This window comes from Lygodium microphyllum, chromosome 15, assembly GCF_053477565.2.
Source record: "Lygodium microphyllum isolate KBCC chromosome 15, Lygodium_microphyllum_v1.1.10, whole genome shotgun sequence".
Lineage (NCBI taxonomy): Eukaryota > Viridiplantae > Streptophyta > Polypodiopsida > Schizaeales > Lygodiaceae > Lygodium > Lygodium microphyllum.
The window spans coordinates 55,435,994-55,448,820 of record NC_141149.1 but is presented as its reverse complement, the minus strand read 5'-3'; the positions used below and the strand labels follow the sequence as shown (position 1 = coordinate 55,448,820).

Here is a 12,827-nt window from a genome sequence, read left to right as displayed (position 1 = left end):
GAAGAAGTGTTAAGGCAAGTAATCTCAATGTCTTCCTTTCTTGCATTGTCTCTTGTGTCATCTTTAGTAACTTGTTTACCTATATATACATAGAGTTAACCAAAGCTCGCGATAATACAAGGTTATGAAAAATTTCAATAACACAAAAGAAAGTAATTAGATATTTTGTATCAATTTGGGTCACCAAATTTGTACAAGTTTTTGATCCTTAAAGTTGGTACCTACATCTTGACTTGAAGAAACATTATTGCAAGTAACCTCCTGATCTTCGTTTCTTACATTACCTCTTTTCCCACCTTTTTTTGTTCTTTAATCTATATTTATATATATACACACAATTACTCAAAGTTTAAAAATATGAATAACTATGAATATTTTAAATTAGACAAAGAGACTAATTAAAGCTAGTTAATCTCAAAATGAATCACATAATAAAGCAAGATGTAAAATATGTACAATTTTTTATTTTCAGAGTTTAGTAGAAATAAAGACATATACCTGTATTGTGATTTGAAGAGACATTAGGGCCAATGACCTCCTTACCTTTCATTGTTCCATTATCTCTTGTACCATCATTTGTGATTTGTTACCTTTATGTACACATAATAAACCAAAGTTTAGAAACATAAGAGACATTTGTAAAACATCAAAACACGCATTTGTAAAACATCAAAACATCAAAACATCAAAACATGCATACCTTTTTTGCCCTGTTCTTTATACAATCTAATAGTAAATTGAGTAGGTGAAAACAAGGAATTCATTGTTCATACTTTTATGGGCTCACCAACTTTTCCTTCTAGTTTGAAGCATCTTACATACTTCCTGTTGAACAGTGCGCGAGGGAGACGAGGAACAGAGGAAGAGAAAAGAGAAGAGAGACACAAGACACTGGAAGTGGAACCCCAGAAGTGCATCAAGTGAGCACACATTAGCTGCAACATCAACTCCTTAGCTAGAATAGATAAAACATCAAGTAGAATAAACATAAGCTTGAACAGACGAATCAACTAAAAATAGACAAACAACAACTGGAAACAATGAAACATCAGCTAGAACAACTCAACAGCTGGAATAATAATGAAACATTAGCTGGAACATTTCAACAGCTGGAATAAGAATGAAATGAAATATCATCCCATCACCTCAAAACATTTCTTATAAACAAAGCGTGGAATAATTTCAATGCATTAGCTGTAATATAGATGAAATGATATGAAATGTAGCATGAAGAGCCAAAAATCAGTTGGAAGAAAGAAACATTTAGAATAATCAAATGATAAACAAAATACCGACAATCATCAGCAAGAGCTCATCAGTTTTCTTACTGCTACTCAGAGCCCAAGCAAACATCTCACCAAACTGCTTCTGGGACTCTAGGAACATCTTTGTACGCCTGGCCTCCAGATCATCACAAAATCACTCAAACTCTCTCTGCATCTGCAGTTTCATCTTTTCTAATCTGAGAAAGTGCTCCCCCAAAGTGCGGATCACGGAGACCAATTTGGAGAGTGGAATGCTGTCAACTAGGGGCTGTTGATACTGCAAGCTGGACTTTGAAGAAGTCCTATGGTTGAGGAATCTGTCCATCTTGAAAGCCTTCGTGGCCTCATAGTCTATACTGCGGCTGCGCTTCTTGTGAAGAGATGTGTAAGAAGTATCATGGTCATCCAGAGACCGGTTGCGATACCAGCATTATCACTTATGGGACCATATGCATCTATGGCTAGACAGGTGGCAATGGTACAACGCATTCCAAGAGCTACAACTGTGATTCCATACATGGCTACTAGGGTATGGCTGACATAGATGGCAACAGCAATAGAAAATATTGGAACAATTACAGACTTGTAGCCAAGTGCCAAACCAAAGATGACATTGGTAGCAGCTCCTATCCTGCAAGAATCAGCAACATCCTAGACTGGTTTGTATGTATTGCTGGTGAAATACTTTGTAACGTAGCCAATTACCAACCCTGCCCAAAGGCCTACTCCAATGCAAAAAAATAGTTTCCAGTTTTGAACCATCTTTGCACCACCGTTAGGATCATATATGTAAAACGTGGATGGTAGTGCCAGCCAACAAACAAAAGCTGCACCGAATGTCATTAAGATGGTGGATATCAGCAATTGTCTCTTCAGTGTAGATTCAATATCCCTTAGATTTGAGATCTAGAACACATAAGTTGTGAACAAGGTTGTGATGAGGCATACCACAATGCCCATAGAGCTAATGAGTAGAGGGAAGCACATAGCAGTGAAGTCATGATTTGTGCCAAATGATGACATGGAAGCCACAACAAGAGTTGCGCAAGAAGCTTCAGCAAAGGACCCAAACAAATCTGAACCCATTCGAGCAATATCTCCCACATTATCACCCACATTGTCAGCAATGATCACTGGATTTCGGAGATCGTCCTCTAGGATATTCCTTTCTACTTTTCCAACAAGATCTGCTCCAACATCCGCAGTTTTGGTATAGATTCCACCTCCAACCCTTTCAAATAGAGCCACGGATGAGCATCCAAGCCCATAGCCAGTGATGGCCTCAAAAAGGCCCTCCCAATCATCCTTGTAATAAAGCTGGAACAGTTTTATAGTGATATATAAAACTATGAGGCCATTAGCAGAAGTAATAAACCCATCACCGAACCTGATTGGAAGGCGATTTTGAATACTTTTCCTATCCCTTTTCTGTCTTCCAAAGTTGTGCAAGCATTCGCATATGTTGCGATCATCATGCCCAAAAATCCTGACACTATGGATGTCAAAGCTCTCAATATAAATGCAACTATAGTGAAAATCACTGTAAAGAGAGCTGAAGCACATTCCCGCTTTGGATCGTATCTACAAGGCTGGGGCTTAGTACTGAACCCCTTCACAGATCCCAAGAACAAGAAAATGACAGCAGCAAATATGCCCATGAAATAAACCAAATACTTGTACTCTGTCAGCAAAAACGATGTGGCTCCTATGGATATGGCTTGCTGAATTTCAACGCATTTCCTAATAGCTACTGCATCTGATTCCTCATCCAATCTATCCTCCTCGTCACACTCTGATGATCCATTGATGATGTTGTGACTGTGGGTGTCGTTGTTGTCGAGGAAGGTATAGCCATTGCTGGTAGGCCTGGACTTGTGCTTGAAGGCCAAGAGACCGCTTGCGATAGCGATCTGGTGGTGGTTGGTTAGAATCATCTGCATCTTTTTCTAAGCTCATGGTGGACTCATGATCTGGAAGCTCTCTTTCCTTGGGAACCCCAATACTTTTGCTGGACTCAAACTTGGAGTAGGGTGGCAATGGGCTCGGCACTATACTTGCGGCGAAGCTTTTCCATCTTGTGGCGGCACTAGACAGAGGTCTGTCCAGGTGCCGGGGATCTTCTTGACAAGGGAGGGGTCCTGGTGGGAAGGGTGGAGGGGGGGGCTTGTTGAGGTGGGCATCATCCTCCTCCTTGTGGCCGTGGCAATGCTGGGAGGTGTCGTCGTCTGCGGCCATGGCGACAGGACAAGGGAGGCAGAACAGAGGTCAGGGGCAGAGAAGGGCGGAGTGACTTCACATATTCGCCAACATAAAAGGGAGGCAGTGGTCTCTCCTCTCTCACAGCCCTGCCATTGCTGCAACCTGTCGATCCTGGCTATTGTGCGCGCGCTCGGGTGCAGCAACTTCACATATTCGCCGACAGGACAGGGGAGGAAAAACAGGGCGGGTAGGGGCAGGGGCAGTGGTCAGGGGCAAAGAAGGGCAAGAAGGAGAGGAAAGAGGAGAAAGAGGATGGATGATGATAGAGAGAGAGAGGAATCAACACTACTCCTTCAGCGTAGGATGCTCCCGGCATGAGAGAGAAGAGAGAGGAAACCTCACTCTGATACCATGTTGAACACTGCGCGAGGGAGACGAGGAACGGAGGAAGAGAGAAGAGAAGAGAGACACGAGACATCGGAAGTGGAACCCCAGAAGTGCATCAAGTGAGCACACATAGTTGGAATATATAGAGGGGACCAGGGATGCTATATATAGACAAACTATATATAGCTAATACTTCCCACTAGCAAGATTGAGCATGTTCAGCTTCTTATCCTGAAACCATACAAGACAAATAACTTAACATATTAGCCAATCATGTTTCAATATAAAACTTGTGGTAACCTTCCATGAAAAGAACTTCCAACCTGTCCAACAATTACTGCTATCTTGTTGTATGGATCAATATCCATATCATAAACTACGCCACCAGAAGCCATTTCTTGATGATAATGTGTACTCTTGATGCCCATTGTTGTTGCCTCTATGTTGCAAAACATCACTGATCTACAGGTAAGTGAATTTACAATTGAGCCAAAACAAAATAGACTTGAGAATCTAAAAATTCAAAGTAAAAACCATGACTTTAGGGGGAAGTCATACTTGTTCGCACTAGCACTCAGCAAATTGAAACCACCACAACCAAATTTTGCTGCACTGATTGAAGATGAATGATCATCTCATGTCTCGATGACATCAAAGTTCCTAAATTCAAAAATCAAGCGTGCTCAAAGAAGTACTCTATAAGACAAACTCTTCAATAACATAAGACATAAAATATATCGACCTCCAAAACATGAACTTTGAAAGTGAATTAAATGACCACCATGTTGACAAAGGAATGATAGACTATGAATGTACAAGTCACAATAGTTGCATAAATCCACAATGTCCAAGACATGCAAAAGCATAACTGAAGTTACAATTATCTTCATTTAATATTGGCCACTGGCACACCTTCAGCGTGAAGATTGTAGCAGAGTTTCTCAAAAGATACAACCAACCTGTGCTGCCTTTGAATAATCTGTTGTCAACAGGCTTATGGATGTATGGTACATTCCAAACTCTGGATGAGGTTGCACACCTTAGCAATTTGGAGGCGACAATCTGGAGGCAATCAACATATACAGCAGGAACTACATCCTTCTTGCTCTGCAGCTTCGCACCATCTGGTTGCACATAAGAAGGTAAATGACCTTGGCACTTGGTTCAAAGAGAGTGAGAAGTGGAAGAGAATAAAATGTTGATCCCCTTGCCGATAAGGCATCATCTCACATTAGCCCCCCAAAAATGAAGTTGAGCCTCATATATATCCTACTGAATTTGGAGGATCATGTATTAATAACTCCATCTAATGTTTAGAAAAGTTACCCAAATTATTAGGCCCATCTAGCCATAGATGATTGGTCATCAGGATTGAGGTATTCTCACGTTCCTTGATGGGATTTATTTTACTTATCTAATTAGCAAAGGTACCATACTATTACAACATAAAAAAGCAGCTTCCTTTTATTATCATGTTACATAGGGTCCATTAACACAACATCTAGCACATGACAAACACTTTGGAAAACAACATTCTATTGCATAAAATATAATATATAAAAACACCATTCCATGAAGTAGTTTAAAATCCATCTCCCTACAGAGAAAACAATTGTCTAGCCTAGGATATGAGCTTCCAACCCCATAAGATTGGGTTGTATGTGATTACACTACTTCTGTCAACAACACACAATAGGGAACTTATTAACTTAGAGCCATGATAAGCTTCCCTCAGCATTAAAGGTATCCTATATAATAGGGTCACTTGGCCTTTTTCCTTCTCAAGCACTCATGTAATCAAAAACACCTATCTCCTAAAAGATCATGGGATCCCAACCCACTAGTGAGTATTTTGGCATCTTATAGGATGCTAAGGCATATTGGGATGCAAATGCCAATGGCTTGAACTACAATGATAAAATTTTTGTCAAATTGTTCCATGAAAAACAATAATTTCAAAATATTTGTTATAATTAGACAAAATGATAATTTCATAGAGTAATTTTAAAATATTCGTAATAATGTTTTTTGGGGCCATAAATATAGTTGTCGGGATATGATCTTCACAAGTATATATGAATGGTCTTGCTAAAAATTCATGTGCCTATTATTTCTAAGGGTAGAGAAGGGATATGATAGTTCTCATGAATTTTCTTGAGTTGTTCCAAGATTTTTGGGAGCTTTGAATTACCTCTAAGGCTTGACTTATAGGAATAAGGGCTAGAGCAAGTTAGGAGGGATTAGAGGGTAGCATAAATAGACTTGTCACGGATGTTACACTTGATGTTTGTTATGACCACAAGATGATACTAGCCAAATACCTAGCCTATAGGAGAAGTTGCTACACAAGATTGCACACATCATAATTTTTGAATTGCCAAATGCATAGCATGATTGAAATCCTCATGGAGAGTACATTAAGATCCTCTAGGGGTTCAGCCTCTCTTGTAGAGATTCAAACCTATGGTTTTTTACCCAACATGGAAGGTTTAAGATGTATAGGAGAGAATAGCCCAACATGCTTTCCTCCCCTCCTTGCTTTTTATAGTACTCTATTTTAATATTGGTCTTGTTGAGCATGTTCTTAGCACAAAAAGCATGCCTTTCTTTTAGCTCTCTTATTTTTTCTCAAAAGATAAATTCAAAAATTTTCCTATATTAATTTGTTCTTCTTTTCCTCTTGTGTTTTCCTTTTATTATGATGCACTTTCAATGTTCCATTGAGAATTTGCAAGAGTTTCTACATTGTTTGAATTATTTCACCTACCTTTGAGATTGGTGAGAATTTGATATACTCCCATCGATACTTTTCTACGGAATTTCTCAACTTCAAACCCTAATAAAATGAGGATTTCTTTGTTTTGGAGCACTAGTTCTTTGTAAAGGTAATATACTTCCACCCTTGTAAGGCTATTTAGATGCAGCCTTCTTGTTATTCAAGTCACCTCATAGTGAACCTTAAAGTAGCTTCCTATCTATCATGTTGCAAGCTTCCACATAGAGCTAGCTACAATAGTTGGCAATCACTAGAATCCTTAGTAGTTATATTTTTGTGTTAAGACATGAAGTTTATAAGTTTAGTGCTAGTTTGAAAGGTGATAATATTTCATCATACAACTAGCAATGTAGTTTGCTTTATTTTCTATAGCCACATGTTTTGGGCAATGCAATTTAGCTTTTTCTCAATGTGGCTATGCGCTTTGCCTTGGTGGTTCTTTTTTTCCATGTGCACTTCCATGACCAATATGGTCATACACTTGGTAATGTTCTTTCCTTTTTAATATGGCTATCTAATTTTCATGATGGGGTATATATGATTGTGTGGTTTTCTTGCCATGCACTTTGAATGTTTACTCGTGTTCACTACAACAAAAATGAGGCGTAGACGCGCATGTTAGACGCGCAAAGTCAGGCGCATCTATCATAGCGTCTATAAGTGCGTGCAAACGTGCTTGTAAATAGACACGAATTTTGTGTCTATATATCCGTGCAAATAGACGCTAATATAGATGCGCCAGCAGACACACAATTATCTAACCACCTAAAATTGGCAATTCACATAATTAAAAAACCAAAGTTAATAATTATTTAACCACTTGAAATTGATTCTTGAGCATGCACGTGTGCGCATGATAAAAACCATAGAATTAAGAATACACATTGAATCATTGAATTAAAAAAATAGAGTTAATAATTACTTTTTCATTGCTCTCTAATGAATGGCAGTTCCTCCAGTTGACAAGCCTGATATAAGTAATTAGCGGCAATCGATAGAAACCTTACAATTAGTAGCAAGCATTGCAATATGTATCTCATAATTTCTCTACGTACTTGAAGATGATAAAAGATACTTCCTTTTTATTATGGAAAATTCAATTTAGCTTTTAACTTGACTATTGATTCTTGAGTATGCACGTGTGCGCATGATAAAAACCATAGAATTAGGAATACACATTGAATCAATAAGCAAATTAAGTATGTTATAGTGAATGATCCATCTCATCTTCAATGAGATCAGCCCTTGCTAAACTATCTACTTCTAGGTCTATGTTACCAAGAGGTAAGGAAACAAATAACTCTATCCCACTATCAGATGTGTTGCTATATTGCTCAATAACTTCATCAATATCATCGACAATCACATTATTGTCTTCTTCTGCGTTTCCTTGAACATCCTTGCGAGGTTCATTTTGTACTATATCACGCATATCATCCATTATGGTGTCATCATGCACATTATCATTAATTGTTGGATTGTCATCTGCTATCTCCATGTCGGTAATATTACCATATATTGGTTTTGAACGATTAGATATAGGGATGACATACCACCATCAGTTATTGTTTACCATTGGATGATACGCAACCTGTATTTGAAAAAAAAAAGCAAAAAAATTAAGTACTTATTATATTGTGTATATGTATCACATGTATACATATACAAAAATTAGTCTTTGCATATATACCTGCTCGCATTGTTGAGGTAGTACTAATGTGTCATTCTTGTTTTGGTGAAATTTTGTAGAGTCAATGATTACAAAACCACTTGGATGACGTCTGATTGTGCAATGCTCACTATTTGTTACCACTTCTTTAAACCACTTCACATCCAGTACATATATAAAGAATCGTCTGAAGTCAAGCTTCAGACTATCTTGGATCAAGCCACAATAACCTTCCATGGTACCATTGGCATCCTCGAAGTGAGCAAGGACACCAAAATCTTAGGCATTTGTCTTTTCATCTATACGTTGAGTTTGAAGATGTTTACCCTCACACCAAAGTGCATTGAATAATGTGCACTAGTAGTAAAAGATAAAAGATCAAACATGTCAATTATTTATATAAAATAAAACTTATAGAAACAAATTAATTGATAGTATGTCTCACCTTTGATAAGCAACCTCATGCGTATTTCCACTCTTCTTGAGATATATTAATTTCCTCCTCTTTTTCCATTCTCTCCATTTCCTCATGTAACCAATCTATATCAATATGATGTGGGAGCACATTTAGATGATTTGAAAATGAGACATTACGTCCATATCTAGTGCGAAATTCTTATCTTTCGCTTTTTCTTCTTGCCCTTGCTTCATTATATAGTGTCACCCATTTGCTCATTACATCACTATTGAGCACACAAAAACTATTTAACTTACGAAGTTATTCTTTTATTAGCACTTTACTCATTCCTTTTCCTTGAGGTACTATAGAGGTCATCCTCAAGTCTTCATCATCTTTCCATAGTCATGGTTGAGAGGGATCCACTTCAGCAAGATATTCAGAGATATAAACAAGGGATGATTGCACTAACCAACCCTCAGCCATGCTTCCCTCAGGCCGTGCTTTTTGCCTCACAAAATCTTTCAAGGTTTTCATGACGCGCTCAAGAAAAAACATCCACCTTATATGAACTGCCCCACAAAGTGCGATCTCATCAATCAAATGTACAAGTAAATGTAATTGAGTAGTTAAAATGGATCGAGGAAAATTTTCCTCTACCAAACAAACCACCTCAACAGATAATACTCGAGCATCTTGCAATGCTAAATACTTTAAAGTCAATCGAGAGAAATGCACTTCTTACTGACTCATGCCTAGTGGAGGGTGGCTGTCGGCATGAATCTATCTCTCCTTCCAATCTCGAATGGTTAGAGATTGTGGAGTCATTCCATTAGTAGGGAGAATATGTTTGGGATGGTCAATAGGAAGAAATCGATGATGATTGTCGTACATAACCTTCTTTAAACATGCCGTCCTAGAGGAAACTAGAGAGGGACCGCAAATAGGACATGCATGATATCCTGACGTGGTTAAACCTAAAAAACCAAGTGAATTAATAAAATGCAATTGATTGAAGTCTTGAATTTCAAATATAGAGTTATATACATGTACCTAAACACTCTCCGTATCTTGGAAAGTCATGCATGGTCCACTACAACATGGCCTTCAATGTGAAATCTCTAGAGGATGTAGATGCACTTGTATCTTGCACCTCAATACCTTCCCATAACATTTCTAACTCTTCAATAAAAGGCTCTAAGTAAATGTCTATGTTTTTTACCTTGTGCTTTCTAGGAATCAGAAGGGACAACATTACATGTCCCTTTTTAATTGCCACGGATGGAGGAATATTATGATTTACCAATACCACTGGCCATACACTATATGATGTGCTTTTGATGCCAAATGGATTGATTTCATCCATACCTAAACCAAATCTCAAATTTCTTGGCTTTTCTTTGAAAACGGGCCACAAATTATCTATATGTTGCCATGCCGGTGTGTCTGCAAGGATCCTCCATTTTCTATCACTTGAACGATGACTAGCATGCCATGACATGAGCTTTCCAATAGACTTACACTTGAACATAAGTTTTATACGTGGAACAATCGAAAAATGTTGCAAAGCCTTACGAGGCACATCCATTGACTTCATCTCCACTTTGTATCTTGATTCGCCACAAACAAGACACTCTCGTGCGAACTCATGAATCCCACGAAATAAGACACAATCATTAACACATGTATGGATCCTGACATAATTGAGGTCTCCCAGAGATGTCATGTAATGTCTTGCTTGCTCTCTCTTAGTTGGCAATTTGTTTCCTTTTGAAAGAATTTGTGATAATAACTTACATATATTTTTAAAAGTGAGTTAAAAAACCACCAACATATATTTCTCTCTGATTTCAAAATAGAACAATTAATATTATGATTCATAAGCCAAACTGAATTGATACCTACTTCAATAATGCATCCAAACTGACATTACTCCATCCATAAATTGTTTGCAAGTTGAGTATCTCGAGGGACGCACGAAGAACAGAGTACGTACAACCTTCATACAACAGAGTAGATGATGCTACATATAGTGGATCATCTGGCTTCATAGAGTGACCTTCTCCCTGAACCGGTTGCGAAAATAGATGGTGTACCATGTTGTCCAAAATCTCATCCTCTACGACTTGATGGGGCATTTCATGAGGGCTACTATCATGGTCGTCAGTCTCTAATCTTCTTGAAGACTCTGCCTCCTCGCATCGACGTTTTGCAGCCTCTCGACGCCCGGGAGGGAGCATCTGAGGATGTGGCATTGCATCCTGCTCAACCACAAAAGGGAGTTTCATGTACGTTGATATATAATTCCTGTAACATAGACATGCAATCTTAGTGGTAAAAAAAATAATGAATACTGGTGATTTTTCTCGGTCTCATTCTCCATACAAGGTGAGGTGTGACATTGCAATTCGACGTGCTCGAAAAATACACCCTCGACAACGATCACACATGCATTTAATTTTTCGTCGTAGCCATGCGTCTCGATTATGAAGACACAATGTTTCATCCTCACTTGAGGATGTGCTCATTGACTCATCAACTTGCACCGCACTAGGTGATGACGACGTCGACATGATTAAACCTAATTGATCATGACAACATCAAAATATTTGTCATTCATATGTTTATATAAGATCTTAATTTTAAATACACAAAAATCATCATAAGTACATTAAAACTTATGATAAGAATATACTATCAAAACATATCTTAAAAACAAAAAATTATGATAAAGCCTAAATGCGCGTCTATATCCGCGTTTACCTACGCGTCTATATTGGCATCTATTTTCGCGTCTATGTTCGTGTCAATACTCGCGTCTACCTGAATAATAGACGTGCATATACACGCAAAAATAGACACATACGTCAAAATTCAAACCAAACTTAAATCATTTCTTTTCAAACTGCGCCTTTCCTTTCCTGCGTTTTTTGTGGTTCTCAAGCTTGAGTTTAGCCGACATGCAGTCTCTTCATGCCTCACCTCCTCATGACTCACCTCTTCTTTCATTTCAAACACACAAGAAGGGAAAAAGGAAAGCCAAGGAGAGAAAGAAAGAGAGAACAAGAGAGAGAAGAACAAGAAGAAGCAGCAAGCAAGCAAGCAAGCATCAAGGGAGGGTAACTTACTAAGGAGAGGAAGAAGGAGAAGGAAGAAGCACCACCACCCGCCACACCAAACACCCAAGGTGAGTCTCTCTCTCTCTCTCTCTCTCTCTCTCTCTCTCTTTCTCTCTTTGCTCTCTCTGTGTATTTAGGATTTGTGATTCCATTATGTATTGCATTTTATAAATCATCAATGGTGGTCGTCGGCCTAAAATCAGCCGACCGAGCGCGTCTGATAGCGCGTCTACATTTCAGTGTAGACGAAGATATAGACACGAAAAATGTTTCCTCTCGTAGCGTCTGAGGGCGCGTCTTAGAGCGCGTTGTCGTGTTGCTGCGCATCTGAGCCGTGAACACCTCCATTTTTGTTGTGCATTTGTGTTAATTTCTGCGTGTGATTCACTGTTTGTGTGGCGCATTTTAATAAACTACATTCAATGTATGTATATATTCCCTTAACTGTATTGCATATTCGATGCTTGTAATAGGAAGGAAAACCTATCCTACCCTTTGTAGACCGTCCTGTTCGTGGGAGCATCCGAGACTTGGGGCAAGCTTACAATGAGTCCTTCACTGAACCAGATGGTAATCAGGACTCTAGTGATAAGGTCCCTGATTTTGTTGAGACTATGATATACTGTCCAAACGAGGCCGTTCGTATGGTTGGTCGCTATGCATCGAAGGAGGAATGGATACATATGGAAACATCCAAGGATTTCTTATCAATAAAGATTTTAAAGCACACATTACAATTTGGGACTTCAAAAGAAAGAGATCAAGGGGACAAGTGTGTTATGAATAACATACTTCAGTTTATTCAAACATTTGTTTGCTGAAACATATACGTGTGAAAACAACAATGAATCAAGGTTTGCTACCCATGTTTATGGAAGAAATCTCATCTTTCTTAAAGAAGGATTTGAATGGCGAAAAGGGGGGGAAAAAGTTCATTGAATCCAGGACCTCCCCGTGCTCGAAATGGGAGAGCTATTTTTGAAATGGGTTGTTATTCTTGGAAAAGGGGGGAATT

General features: G+C 38.5%; 1 pseudogene; it reads right to left on the bottom strand.

Moving 5' to 3' along the window:
- Nucleotides 1-1,616: 1,616 nt before the first annotated feature.
- LOC148024551 (pyrophosphate-energized vacuolar membrane proton pump 1 pseudogene) lies at nucleotides 1,617-3,205 on the bottom strand (annotated as a pseudogene).
- Nucleotides 3,206-12,827: the final 9,622 nt, after the last annotated feature.